This window comes from Cupressus sempervirens, chromosome 1 (genome assembly GCF_028749045.1).
Source record: "Cupressus sempervirens isolate cs-2001-9-10 chromosome 1, ASM2874904v1, whole genome shotgun sequence".
NCBI classification, from domain to species: domain Eukaryota; kingdom Viridiplantae; phylum Streptophyta; class Pinopsida; order Cupressales; family Cupressaceae; genus Cupressus; species Cupressus sempervirens.
Genome location: NC_143118.1, coordinates 724,348,221 through 724,364,314, shown reverse-complemented (window position 1 = coordinate 724,364,314; position 16,094 = coordinate 724,348,221). Strand labels below are relative to the sequence as shown.

At 34.4% G+C, this 16,094-nt stretch overlaps 1 pseudogene; it reads left to right on the top strand.

Annotated features, from left to right (window-relative positions):
• Positions 1-12,147: 12,147 nt before the first annotated feature.
• Positions 12,148-14,950, top strand: LOC149579990 (trans-cinnamate 4-monooxygenase C4H2 pseudogene; annotated as a pseudogene).
• Positions 14,951-16,094: the final 1,144 nt, after the last annotated feature.

The following is a 16,094-nucleotide window of genomic DNA, read 5'->3' as shown; positions in this document are numbered from 1 at the left end:
TTCTCTTTTTTTCTTTCTTCTTGTTTCTTTTTCTTTTCTTTTATTATTTTTTCTTCTTTCTTTCTTTCTTCTTCATCTCTCTTTCTATTCTTTGCATTTTCCTTTGCTTCTTCATCATCCTCTTCATCTGATCTTGAGTAGGAAGTGATATTGCTAACAATGTTAGTTCCATAAGCTATAAATGGACTCTCTTTGACATTAACTATTATATGTGTTCAATCCACTTGCATAGATTTAGTATCAATAGCTATGTGAGGAGGTGAATAGGTTTATTGTGCCTCTTCAACTTATTCACCTTTAGTAGGACTATTGGCCTCCACATAAACTGGACTCATTATTTCTAGTTGCACACTATTCCTTGTGATATTAGGCATGGAAGTCATATATTTTACTATGGCTTTTTTTGTTTCCTTCCCGACTTCTTTATAGTTGCCTCCCATAAGAAGAATTTTTCTTATTTTATTTGTCACCAAAGGTTCTATACCTTTCAAGATCTTTTGCATATCTTCCTTTGTACTTACTTCACATAATTTATTAATCATATTCTATCTTAATTTAGTGTCTTCCTCTACAACTCTTTTCTTCCTCTTTATCAATTTGTTGTACAAATCTTCTAGCATTTTAGTTTGAATGCTATCAAATCTCTTATTTCTCATAATCATATTCTTTACAATGACATTTTCTAATTATTTTATATGCATGTTATTGTAAAAACTATAATACTTATTTAATTGAACAAAATTGTCATTATCTACAATCTGCACATTCAAATTTTCTACCTTAGGTTTCCAGGATTTCTTATCGGCTAGTGTCCTTCCTTCTCCAATAGCCTGTTCAACTAGCTTCTCTCCAATTGGTTCCTTAGATTCCTCAAAATCACTGATTTCTAATGTATTTCTTCTCTTTTTGGGTCTACTCATGGTCTACTTGACCCTTTTCTTGGGAGATGGTGTAGGTTCATGCTTAACCTTTACCAATCTCTCTGATTTCCTCTACACAACTACTATATCATCTTATGGTTTAGATTCTTTAGCTGACTATGTTTTATCCTAACTGGTTGAACCTATGTAACTATTGCATACATGAATCTTGTTGGCATAGAGTTCACTCTAGAACTGTGATTCAACTTATATCCTATAATTTTGCTCAACACTTTGACTCCTTTGTTTTGAATCATGTCAACTTTCATATTCCTTCCATCAAACTTAGTATACAAGTTTGTCTCAACTATATTTCTTACATTCTTATCATTTATAGGATTACAACCTTCATTTCTTATACCTATGAATTTATGGATTAGGTCATTGTTAATTACAATAGGCATATCACCTACCCAAAACATCTCTTCATGAACTTGACTTAGGATAATTCTAGTTCACTCATGATTATCAAATTCCATGTAGAACATATACAGGTAATTAGATTCAACTCATTCAAGTATGTGTATTCTAATTTTAGATTTAGGAATCTATTAAACATAACTCCTAAGTCCTTATGTATATCTTCATCTCCTACACTCTCAAATTTATAATGAATGTAACTTCTAATGTCTTCTACATGAAATACATTTGGTGAGATTTAAGAAAATGCTCATAACAGATCATCTAAGAGAGAAAAAAATGGTTGTTTGTTGAATTTATATCTAGGTCTCTCACTCACATCACACATTGACTAGATTTCCATACTTTTAACTATGATACTAAAAATTATAACTTAAAGCTTCGTAAAATACTTTTAATATTGCAATTTAGGGCTTTTGCAACTTCATGCTTGAACACTTCACTTCACACTTTAATTCATTCTCAAATCACTCAAAATTTTTCTCTAAACTCTTTACCCAATCAAATGGTATTGAATATCTTACTCACAATCCTTAAATCATTTCAAATTTAACTCCCCATTAAATGTGCATCTACTTCATCCTCAAAAGTTGTTATTGATTACTAGTAAGCTTTTTTTCTTCTATATTACTTCTTGTGATCATCAAAACTCTTGTGTTCTCAAACATAGCTTCCTCTCTATGTTGTCTACCATCAACTAAATGTGCAACTTCTAATTTTTAATCTATCATTAGTTCTTATTAACTTATGCTCTACCTCTTTTGGAAATGCTTCATTCAAATAGGATCAATCACAAACAACTTATGACTTCAATTTCCCACCAGGTGCATCAAAATACTACTCCTCCAACACTATATGAGAACTTTCTAGATTAATAGCTTTCACAAATGCTTCCTTGAATTTATCAACATTCTCTTTGATTGCTTCCTTCTCACTATTGTTGTTTCCATTATCATTTCTTCTATCATTTGTGTTATTCTTCCTTCTGTAATTAGGATTCTTGTTCAAGTTTCTTTTGCCCATTCTACAAAATATTGTTGTGTATCCAAATTTATTACATAACTAACATATAGGTATATTCCTTTCTTATTGGTTTCATTCTGACTTCCAGGTGCTCTACAATTCCTTGCAATATGTCTAGGATTGTTACACTTGTGACATGTAAACTATTTCCTTTCACCATTGGATTTCTTTCCATCATTAGATATGCTTTGTTATCTTCCTCTTTCATTCCATGTAGGGTTAGTATTCCTAAAAATTCTACTATTCCCATTATTAATATCAAACTTAGGTTTCTTACAATCTACTGATTTATGTCCATAACCATGACAATTATAACAATAGAAATTAGTAATACGTTTAAAAGACTTACCTATGCAATCACTCTTCATATGATGAACTTCATTGCATATGAAATAGCTACCTCTAACTTCATGCCTAACTTTCTTAGATAATTCAGCTTGCTTAGGTTCATCAACTTGCTCTATTTTCTATGGTTCAACATGTTTTGTAGACAAATCAACTAGTTCAATCTCTTCAAATGCTTCAATAGTTGTGCTTGATTTAATCTTACTCAAATCAGATTATTTAGGGGACTCAACAACTAGATCTAGTTCTTTTCTAATTTCAACTTTCTTGGCTGATTTTTCTCTAATAAAATATGCTAGGCCTATCTTATCTTAAGAGAGTCTCTGGTAAAATATGTGCTCATCAATTTTCTCACTATTGGAATAAATTTTATCTAACTATTGTTTAGCTTGTTTGAATTCTCCATTCACAATAGTGTTATACTCTTCTAACTACTTAAGCATGTTCTATCTTAATAGAATCTGATTCAAATGTCACTTGACTTAACTGGGATCTAAAGTCTCTATTCCTAGAATTTAGACTAGGTTTGGTTTTTTGATCATCCTTTTTAAGACTTAACTTAAGTTCAACAATTTTCAACTTATGCATCAAGATCTCATTTTCTTTCTTGAGAATTCCTACTTCATCATTGTCACTAATCTTCTCATTTCATTCCTTTTTCAATTTTAGATCATCAATCTTTTCTTTCAGGTTTCCAACGTAAACTTTTGCATCCTCATACCTATATTTAAAGTTACCTCTTTCTTTATAATGAAGATCAATTTCTCAATAGCTTCTTCAATATTTCTCTTTAATCATTCCATAGGGATCTCACTCAAGTTATTAAGCCTCTTTAGAGTAAATGGTGTCTGATGCCACTTGTTAGAAATAGATGGTGGGCGGGGTGGGTGGGGTGAGGGGGTTGAATTAGTATTCTACAAACTTTTTCCCACAACTAAATGTTGTTAATTACTTTATAACTTGCATATGAAAGTAAACCAACAATGTTGAACAATAAATATAACTATACATGTAAAGAGAACTCAACACCATTATTTGTTAACTAGGGAAACTATGGTTATTGAGATAATGGCGTTGCACACATTTCATAATATTGTCATATTGTATTATTTTATTTTATTTTGTAATGTTGCACCTAGATGCACACACAATATGTAAAGATTCCCATGGGATATACTTAATGAGTTGTATTGTAATATTGTGATAATATTTCATGTAATTATTTAATATTCAGGAAAAGAATTAAATTTCTAATATTAAATGTGGGGTCAATGGGTTAGGTAGCACATGCCTTATGTAATACCACTTGGTAGTTATGTGGGACTTGTTACTATATTAGAAGCCACCAGGATAGTTTTTTTAAGTGAGAAGAGAAGAAGAAGACAACAAAAAGAGAAAGAGTTGAATGAGACAAAGCTTGACAAGTTAGCCAAGGGATCATTTGTGAAGGTTGGAAGCATGGCATGGGATGTGTGGATTCATGCTTTTTCACATAGATTTCTCAGTTGTGGCTATGGCTTTGAAGGCTTCCATGGTTGTATTGCAATGGTATTTTTACTAAATAATACATGGTGATGGATACTTTTGGAGGCTAGGTTTTTCCCATGGTGAGGTTTCCCAAGGTATATCTTGTGTCACATTTTTGTGGGTATGTTGTCTATTCTCTTGCATGTGGATTTTAGTTGCATGTTTATTGTAGATCTATTATGGGTTATGTGGAAACGGTTATATTCTTTATTTCAAGTTTCCTTACAAGTGGTATTAGAGCTATACTTTTAATATTGCAACCCTAGATTGAATCCATGGGTATGCATGAGAGGATTAAAAAAAGGGAAAGATATATGGGATATTTATTGTAGATCTAAGGGTTTTAGTTTTGTTGTTATGATGGGATGTTGGTAGATTTTGGGCATGTGAAATTTTAAGACAAAAGAGTTTTTTAGATGTTTTATTTAAATGAGGTTTTAGGGGTAGCTTGTAGAAATGACCTCCTGGGTAAAAATAGACTTCACCATTGGAAACCCACAAGATGGTCCACTAAGCAAAAGAGCCTTGGTAAGGATATTTACACTATTGGGAGTCTATGAAATACATATAGTGTCTTGAGTCCTTGTTAGAGGACTAGGCCCTATTAAAAGCCTCAATCCTATTAGGATTTGGTAGCTCAAATACAATGTATGTAAGAAGAACCTGCTACCCTAACATGAAATATACAATAAAGTTTCTTCACAAGAGTAGATATACATATAGTATTGTCTTACTATTGTATCTCACACTTGCTTTGATCATACATTAGATTTACATCACATAAGGCTTGCATATCATTCAAGCTTCCTAAACATATAGTTTGCATCACATACATCCTTCCCATTATTTGTTCAAGATATGATCTTTACTTATATCACGCAAATTAATAAATATCTTCTTAGTCAGCCTTGATGCTTTCACACGTTTGACAAATTATAAAATAACTTTGGGTAAACATATAGAATGTCGGCCCAACAAGATTAAGTAATTATTTTGTTTCCAAAATAATTCCTTAACCCGTATACCCCAATTAGCTTTTGAGTTGTGTTCTACTCTATTGATTACCTGAACATTGTAATTTAACTATATCTTGCTTTGTAGAGTCTGTACACATTTGTGCACTAACATACGTCATTGTGACCCTATCACCATTGATCCTCAATTGCACATGAACTAACTCAAAATTTGTTGTCTATACATATTGTACAAAAGTAATACTTTTTTAGATCAGTTTACTATTATGGTACAAATGTGTTATCATCATGCACAATTAGATTTGGATGGTATTCAAAACACAGATAAAGTACAAGTCATCAAAAAAAAATATCACTTCTACATAAGTGGTGATAAAGAGCATGATATTCCTTATGTAAAACATCATTTCAAGATTTATTTTTTGCATATATGAAAGAAAGAGGCATAAGTATCAATAAAAAATATGTTTGGTTAGATGGGTGTGCCGCACAATTCAAATCATCTCAACAAATTTATGCACTTTTTTGATACCACTATAATGAAAACATACCACATGTATGGAGTTTCTTTGAAAGTGGACATTGTAAAGGTGAACATGATGGTGCTACCAAAGCTAGTAGAAAATGTGCTCTACAAAAGTATCAAATGAATTATAAGGGAGTTTGTACAATAAATAATCTACATGAAATTGTTGAATGGTGAAAGGCATCTTTTGCATAAAATGAGGTTGGCATAACATGAAGAATGAGTCAAATAGTACCATGTTCTAATCTTTTGGGAGATATCAGATAAATGTACATGCACCTATATATTTTTTCTCTTATCTAATTTAAGTTATACACACATGTGAATATTATTTTTTTTCTCTAATTTTTTTTGTATATATTAAATATGTTTCTTCAAGTGTGGATAGAAAAATACAATCTTTACATTCTATTATGAGTACTAATTGTCACAATTAGACATTGTACATGAGAGACTATTCATGTTTTTCTTGTTATTACATTGCTGAGAATTACAAAGAATGCATCAATTGGGATCTTGGATATGTAGGTGTATGGACTTTAGTGCCACTTTTTGTTACCGATACAATTAATGAAGATGAAGATCTACAAAGTCATCCAGATTCATATGAATAGAGTGACCCTATGATCAAGAATCATGAGGATTGTGTGTCTATGGAGTATCAGCTAAGCCTTGCAAATTAATATACAAAAATGCATTAGGAATATACCTATATATATACATGGGACTAGTTTCAAATATTGTTACAAATTTAAATGCATTGATACAAATGCACATGTATCTAGTATTAAATTGATTAAGTCTCTATTTAAAAATCACTTAGGAACTAGTGGGTGTCACATCCATCATATTTGGACCCCCACGAGTAGTAGGTGTCACATTGATAACATATCTCTTCTCACTATGATCAGAGCCCACACTAGAAGAAACATCCTCTGCTACCTATGCCTACAAAAATATAATTCATTTGGAAATATGAGTACATAAATATATACTTGTGAATAGAAATTTGTTATTATAAAAATGAAACTAAAAAGAGGTGTACCTGGATCTAAGGAGCAAGAGCATCATCAGTGACACATACTAAGGTGTCATCAACAGATATTCCATCTTCAATAATCTAAATCCTCTATAATAGTGAGGAGCACAAAGGAGTGACAAGCTGGGATGGAAGTGGTGTACAGTTAGTAGACTGAAATAGCATGTCCATGTATGATTCTGTCTCAGTGGGATCATGAATCTGACTCAAATCATGCAACTATTGATCAAGCACATCAGGTCCATTAGTAGAAGTAGAAATACCTTGACCAACTCCTAAGGTCCCCTCAAGTGGAGCTGCAATAGACTATAGTGCATTTGAGTGTTGAGCTGAGTGTTGAGCACTAGACTATTGAGCACTAGAATGTTGTGTAGAGTTCTCAATGCCAAAGTCCTATGTAGAGTGTTGTGTAATCTATTGTGTATGACCTAATGGCATGTCATGGATCACTTGAAATATAGGAATTTGTGAAATCACCTCTGTGACACTATGTAAAGGCATCCCATGTATATCAATGATGTACAAATATTCCTATAAAAGATCATCTAGAAGATACAAGGTCGTCTCGATATGTTTGTGCTCTCAAGTGAGGCCACATATATCTTCAGGCTAGGAATACATGTAACTCTATAGATATCATTAATGGGCAGTGTAGTACTTGATGATGCCTCTAAAGATGATATGCACTGACTAGGTCTACTCGAAAGATATTTTCCAAGAGTGTCAGATGTAATGCTCCTAGCTATAGATGCAATGTGTCCTATCCAATCAACTACTTCCCTCTTAGAAGTAATGACAACTTTGTCTACAGTAGCAACCATCATAGGAGTCACTTTTGGGGTCCTAGATCTCACCAATGCATGATAATGAGGAACAACATGAGTCATCTCATGGTATGTATCACAATCACAAACTCTACCACATCCCTTATCATAATATATTGTAATATTTAAATAGTTGACGTTGTACCCCAAATAGATCTCCGCGTAAAACTATTGGACAAAATATAATGGAATTCTGTAATTATTAGGATAACAACCATGTGTTGCTAGGAATCAAGGGTATACCATACAAGAATTATGTGGCACAAAAAATCTAGTAACCTGATATGCCCCTACCTTGGTCTTCCCTTCATAGATTGGAAAGATCTCACATTTGATAATCTCCTTAGAAATTGGGCTCTGAATCTACTCCAAGGATATACCAATTGAGATCTCTACACTAAGCTCAGCAAAAATCTTATCTACAGATATAGTGAAAACGAAGTCAATGATCTAAGCTTTTTAGTAAGCTCCTTGAGACTAGTCAAAATCTTATGACATATACTTCTATATAGATGAGCCTGAGATCTCCTAATAGTCGATCTTAGTCTAGCAGTCTCTATGGTCACAAACTAGAATATAGTCATCATATTAGGAATGTGAGGTTAGATAGGTGGTACATCAGCATGTGGTCCCTATCCATTTCCCTAAGCCTAAGCCTATCCACATCCTTGTCCTTGTCCATGTCCCTATCCCTAATCATGTCCCTATCCCTTACCGTCACAAACTAGAATATAGTCATCATATTAGGAATGTGAGGCTAGATAGGTGGTACATCAGCATGTGGTCCCTATCCATTTCCCTAAGCCTAAGCCTATCCACATCCTTGTCCTTGTCCATGTCCCTATCCCTAATCATGTCCCTGTCCCTTACCCTCTCCTTGTCCTCGATCCTAAGGCTAAGGCTATCCATGACTATGGGATGCCATCTATGGGTAAAACATGTGCAAACTAAATGTTAAGTTAATATTACAAGAACATAAGCGGTCAATAAGGGGATGCCATATAGTTACAAGAATGTGTATTCAATAAGGTGTTGTAATAGGTTCTATCATTAATCTAAGGTCATAAGGTGTCCTATTAAGTCTTAAAAGAATTTCTAAGGTCTTAAGAGGTCATGTATAAGGTCCTATTATGTATTATTAGTAATCTAAGGTGTTCATAAGTCATATAAGGTGTTAGTCATAATAAACTAAATGTAGGAGAGAGAAATTGAAGACAGAAAAAGTGAGAGAGGGAGCGAGAGAGAGGAGAAAGAAAGTTAAGAGAGAGTGAGGAGAGAGAAAGTAAGAAGAGGGAAAGTGGGGAGAAAGAGAGAGAATTCAAGGAGAGAGAAGTGTGAGGAGAGAGTGCAAGGAGAGAGAAAGTGTAAGGTGAGAGAAAGTGAGGAGAGAGAAAGTAAGAAGAAGGAGAGAGTTCAAGGAGAGAAATTGTGAGGAGATAGAGAGTTCAAGGAGAGAGAGAGTTAAAGGAGAGAGAAGGTGTGAGGAGAGAGAAAGAGAGGGAGCGAAGAGAGAGAAAGAGACGAGAGAGTGAGGAGAGATCAAATGAGAAGAGAGAGAAAGTAAGGAGAGAAAGAAAGGAGAGAGAAAGTGAGGAGAGAGAAAGTGAGTAGAGAAATAGTTCAAGGAGAGAGGAAGTAAGAAGAGGGAGAGAAAGTAAGGGGAGAGAGAGAGTTCAAGGAGAGATAAAGTTTAAGAGAGAGAAAGTAAGAAGAGGGGGAGAGGGGGAGAGGGGGAGTAAGGAGAGAGAGAGAGAGAGAGAGAGAGAGAGAGAGAGAGAAACGAGAAAGTGAGGATAGAGAAAGTAAGGAGAGAGAAAGAGAGGAGAGAGTTAGGAGAGAGAGAGAAAGAGAGAAATTGAAAGAGAAAGTGAGAGGAGAGAGAAATTAAGGAGCGATAAAGTGAGAAGAGATAGAGTTCAAGGAGAGAAAGAAAGAGAGAAGAGGAAGATGAATTGTGAGGAGAGAGAAAGTGTGAGAAGAGAGAGAAAGAGAGAAGAGGGGGAGAGAGAGAAGATAGAAAGTGCAATGAGAGAGTAGAGAGAGAAACTGATAAGAGAGAGAAAGTAAGGAGAGAGAAAAAGAGGAGTGACAAGAGAGAAATTAAGGAGAGAGAAAGTGAGAAGAAAGAGAGTTCAAGGAGAGAGAAAGTGTGAGGAGAGAGAGAAAGAGAGAAGAGGGAGAGAAAATTTGAGGAGAGAGAGAAAGAGAGAAGAGGGAGAGAAAGCGAGGAGAGAGAGTTCAAGGAGACAGAAAGTGTGGGGAGAGAGAAAGAGATGACAAAGTGAGGAGAGAGATAGTGAGAAGAGAGAAAGTGAGAAGAGAGGAAGTGAGATGAGAGGAAGTGAGAAGAGAGGAAGTGAGGAGAGAGAGTGGAGAGAGATAGAGAGTGAGGAGAGAGAAAGTGAGAAGAGATAAATTGAGAAGAGAGAGAAAGTAAGGAAAGAAAGTGATAAGAGAGAGGTTGAGAAGAAAGAAAGTGAAGAGAGAGAATATAGGGAAAGTAAGGAGAGAGAAAGTAAGAAGAGAGAGGGAGAGTGAGAATAGAGAGAGTGAGGAGAGAGAACACTCTAGAGAGAGTTTTTCTAGATAACCTAAGTTTTTTAGTTTTTTATTCATCTAGAATTTTAAATCTTTTTTGTTTTCTACATATAATCCTATTTTTGGATTTTATTGCCTATCTATCTAGCATTTTATATTTCTAAACATATCATTTCTTCCATTGACTACAATTTTAACTAAGTTTTTTCAATATTTTCTAACATGTAAACTAAAATATAGCATATAAACATAAAAGTCATTAATGTAAACTAAAAATAACAATATACCCATTAAAAATAACTAAAAATTCATTTAGAACAACTAAATATTCATCAAAAATTACTAAACATTCATTAAAAATAACTAAATATTCATTAAAAACTACTAAACATTCATAAATACTACTAAATAATCATTAAAAATACAAAAATGAACATAAATTTTATGTTGAATGCTTGAAGGAGGTTGAAAATGGTAGACAGGAATGATGATGCAACTAAAGACATCACAAAGTTCACTTTAAGCCCTTCTACAAATCCATCGTTGTAACAATGAAGTCAAAAATGATAAAATAACATTTATAAAGCCATTTTTGGTGGCATATTGGGGTTTTAAGGGGCTTTGCACAAAGCACTAGGCTTCATGTGAAGCCCTAATGGGCCAGTGGGCCCATAGGGCTTAGAATGAAGCCCAACCCATATGGCTTCATGGGAAGCATTTGCTTCGCTTGAAGCCCCTAAAATAAGAAAGTTCTTCTTTTAATATGCTTTTTTTGTGTTGAAAAGTGGGAACTAATATCATGGCTTGACCCATTAATAAATTCTTCTTAAGCCCTTTTTTTAACATTACATTTCAATAGAGATTCCTTAGACATTGAAACTAGAATGGAAAGCTCTATGTTTGGATAATTATAAACTATTATTTATTTTTATTTTTTTAATACTGATAGATATAATTGCAAATCCTTTCACTTAGTAGTCTCTATTTTGATAGAAGTGTCATTATTTTATTTTTAGAATAGTAAATTTGTCGATTTCATAGAGAAAGTTTGACATTTGATTGATTATCTATATATCTATGCCTACTCTTGTTGTTGAGCTATTTTATTTCATTACAAGAGACATAAATTTCCTCAAATATAACCGATAACAAACTTGAATTTGATTTGTATAAGTGTAACTTGAACACCTTGTAACTACCATTTAAGTATAGTACCGAGGATGGTCAAAATGATAAAAAAATAATAATATCTACTTCTGTATAACTAAAGAATTTTGAGTGTATATTAAATGGAAGGGTGTTGAATGTGGGAAATTCAGGGAATGGCAATTTATTTGAAAGGAAGAATATTTCTTTTCCATATCATTTTTATGTTCCTTTCGAACTTGTTAAAAATTTGGCCAAGTTGTTATTATTAATGCATATATTTGAAATGCATGGTTATATTTTTTTTCTCCCCACCATATCCATGCTTAATTTCTACTCAGGCATATGTGCATGGTAGATTAGTTATATAGTTGCATGAGATTCATCTGATCCAACTCCCTGATTTGTTAGGTTCCTTGGGTATGGTCAGGGAGTTCTTCATGTCATGAAGAACCCTAAGGGAGCTAACAATTTTGTGGTTGGGTGGTAGAAGTGTCTAAGCCACACTCCTGTCTAGAGGTAGAAAATGGACACAAATCCGAGGCAAAGGGGATGGATCTTGTAGATGGACTTCAGTCTGATGCCATTTCTATTTTCATTCATGTTATAAGATTGTATCTATTTATGTATTCTAGATGTACAATGTGAAGAATGACATCTCATGTATAATCTTAGACGGCCTAGCTTAACCATCACACACTAAGCTTTGACTGCTTAGGTGGCTGGTGTGAGCCCATCCAACATTCTGTCTCTATTCCGTTTCCCGTTACAGATCTTTTTAACTCTCACGAGTGATAGGGACAGCTACAGTTAGATGGTGATAGGGACAGCTGCAATTAGATTTGAATTTCATTTTTGAATTTGCACTCCTGCCTGTGAGAAGGGGTTATTACTTTGCCCGCTCATTCACCAAAAGAAGCAGGCCTCAACAGAATGGGGCATAGCAGAGCTGGTGAACCACCCACAGATCCAGAAGAAGCTACGAGAGAAGCTAGACAGCGTGCTGGGCGTAGGAGTCCAGATCACGGACTCAGACATAGCGAATCTGCCATATCTGCAGGCGCTGGTGAAGGTGACACTACAGCTACGCATGGCGATCCCGCTGCTGGTGCCAGACATGAACCTGCAAGAAGTGAAGCTCGACGGCTATAACATCCCTACCGAGAGAAAAATCCTGGTTAACGCGTGGTTTCTGGTGAACAACTCGGCGGAGTGGAAGAAGCTGGAGGAGTTTCGGCCTGAGAGATTTCTGGAGGAAGAGAAGAAGACGGAGGCCAACGGCAACGATTTCCGCTACCTTCCTTTCAGCGTGGGCCGCCGCAGCTGCCCGAGGATCATCCTGGCGCTACCCATCCTTGGTCTTGTTCTTGGCCGCCTCGTTTGTTGACATAAATTAATTATCTCAAATATGGTCGGCACAGACCAGCAGCCCAGCACAGACCAAGGAGAAATTTCTGCATGTGTCCAATACAGACCAACCAGTCAATCACCATCCATCTCAACTGCTCCTTATAATTATTTCAGCTAACTTTTTACTATAGTGTAAACAACATTTATTATGTATTTGTCTATAAATTAATAGACTGGGCCTGTGTTCAGCAGAGCCCATTTTCTGGGTTTCTCCTTTGGTTTCTTTCCTCTGGTTTCTTCTTCTTCTGTGTTCTATTTTTAATATATTATCATGGTATCAGAGCTTATGGTAAATGATCTGAAAGTCTTGAGAGAGCAATGAGTGAAATATTGTGATTGAAAGATGTGGAGTGAAAGATTGTGATACAATTGCTAGTGTCTTGTGTAGAAGGCTGTTATTGTGAGAAGGCTGCCCATTACAAAGCTGAATTGAAGATTGGTGAATATTAATTTGTTAAGTGAGCTAAAGAGCAAAAAAGTGTTGTAAGGAAGTTGTCTCTGAAAGATTGTTGATAAGTAGTGAAAAATATTGTTGTTGTGAGAAGCTTGGAGTTTGTGTGTTTCTTAGGGTATGCCTCAGATTATTTATTGCAGTCAAAGGAGAGTTGTGCATTGTTGCTGATTTGAATAAAGATCACAAAAGTGTTAAAAAGTCTAGAGAGCAAGAAGAATTTGAAGGAGTGTTGAGTTGAAGTGTTGGTTGCCCCTTGATCATTAGTGGCTTGTGGAGTACCTCTGTGCAAGCGGGAGTGCCAGTGTGCATACACATTTCTTGTGAAAAAATAAAAAAATGTGTGAGAGTATTTGATTGAGTTGTTATAAAGAAAGATGAACAACATTTGAATGGTAATTTGTTGATGGTACAATGTGGTCTTAGCATGATGCATTCTAAGAAGAACAAGTCAAGAGACTGTTATGAGAAAAAGAGAAGTCATGAAAAAAAGGAAGCTAAAGTTGAAAGTGAAAGCTAATTTTGTTATTATTAATAGTACTTTATTATGTGTTTTTATTTGAAATATGTGTAAAGTATTATAAGTCATTTGTAGGAGTTAGCATTCATTATGAAAAGAGATGTCATGCTAGAATTGTTGTCATGGTGCAAAGGTCTGTGTGTGTGCTGATTGGACAAAAGTATTGGGATTGGAAGTGAGAATTTGTTTGTCTAATTGTGAAGGATATGATGTTCTTGATAGTGGTCATGTAATAGAAGTTGATTGCATTGATATCCCCCAACCAAGTGATGAAAATTGAACTAGTAATGATTGTTAATGGGCTATATGAATGTATGGGGTGCATTATCGGTTGTGCCCGACACCCTAATGGTTTTTTGGTTTGACATATTGATGAACCATGTATGTGAAAAGGATTCCTATAGAACTGGCGAGTACAGCGGCTGGGTACTCATGTATCTTGGTAGATGGATTTCTTTTTATATGGACTCAATATTTAGTTTGATGCAGGTACAAAAAAAGAAAGGCCCAGAGTGGTGATAGTTTCCCATTAGTGATGATTCGTGGTCATTAGAACCAATGAGTGCTTGGTTTGTAAACCATTTGAGTACAAAGTTTATGGTGATCTTGAAACCATTTGTGTGATGTTTGAGAAGTTTGTGGTGAACTTAAAACCACTTTGATATTGCATCGGTTATGGGTAATCCGTACAAAACCTAGAGTGATTATGATGGGAGAAACAAGAAGAGTGAAAGCATTTGATAATTGATTGTAAATGGGTACCTAACAAGGCTTAAGGCCAGGACCCATCGTTTCTAGATTATGGGGGGATACTTGAATCTTTTGATAATTAATTTAGGGGGGATGTTGACATAAATTAATTATCTCAAATATGGTCGGCACAGACCAGCCGCCCAGCACTGACCATTTATTTTCCATGTGCATCCAACCATTCAGCCGTCCATTTCAACTATCCACCACCATTAATATTGTAGCTGACTTCTACTATACATTTATTATGTATTTGCTTATAAATATAATGGACTGGGCCTGTGTCTATTAGAGCCCATTTTCTGGGTTTCTCCATGGCTTCTCCTCTCAATGGTTTTTTCTCTTGTTTGCTTAATTCTAATTTTCATCATTGTTCAAAACTTCAAGCTCCTTCTTCCCCCCGAGCAGGCTTGTGTTGACACCACTAAGAAGGGCGGGCAGTTCAATCTCCATATCTTGAAGCATTCATCATTGCCAAGCCCAAAGTGTTCTAGAGGATTGAATTGTTTCCCTATGAAATGTTGTACTAAGTTTTAAGACTGTGAATGGATAAATGAATGTGATGGGGAAGGGACTATATGGGGCTCAAGGGATGAACATTGAAAAGTATTATTGTTTCATCTTGGAGTCTTATCCTAAGTTACATCATAAAGTCATATTGGGTTCTTTCAATAAATTATCTTTTTCTAAGATAGAGTTTCACCATGGTTAATTGTTGATATTTGTCTTCAATCATAATTGATTTTTGAGTTGTAAAGCACTTAATTGAGATTTTTTTGTCTCACTCGATGTAAAGACAAAAAGTTTGTAATTAAGAATGCAATTTTATTATGTATGGTATTTAAAGAATTACCATGTTGGTATTAAACAAAAATTCTTTACATTTGATATTTAAAGAATCTATTGTGAAGTCGTATTCGAAGTTATATGACTATCTTTCAATAAATTGTCTTATCCTCAGTTGTCGTATGACCATTTCTATTAGAGCTAGAGTTTTCCTGTGGTTGGTGGATTCAAATTTTATAATAGCTATTTTAGGAATTAAGAATGTTGAAAGAATTTATAATATTGGTACTAAGCAAAGGTTCTTTATGTTTAGTGTTTTAAATAATATATTTTGAAGTCTTATTCTAAGTTATATGATTGTCTTTCAATAAATTGACTTATTCTAAGTTGTCTTATGACCATTTCTATTAGGGGTAGACTTTTGCCATGGGTGGTGGATTCAATTTTTATAATAGCTATTTTAGGAATTAAGAATGTTGGTAGTGGGAAAGCCTCTTTAATCATAATCATTTTTTTTGAGTCGTGTAAAATATTTAATTGAGATTTGCTATCAAGTTTAAGAGTAGATATGAAGATAAAAAAACTCATAGTTTGAGACTTAATTTTTTTGGCTTGGTGATTTTTCACTTAAAGAATTTTTAATATTTTGATTAAAGGCGAAAGTCTACAACACAATGGTAATTTGTGACCCTTATCTGAGAGGTCTTAGGTTTGAGTCCACTTAAGCTTAACACATAATAATAATTAACCTCAACAAATAATAAATAATCTCGACTTTGGCTCATTACCTATTTAAATAATAATAATTAAGTTCTTCAATTAAAATTGACTATGTGAGCTTAGTAAAATTTAAGGGCTAAGTTAAAATTTTGTCACAACTTCAATTCTCTTTTAT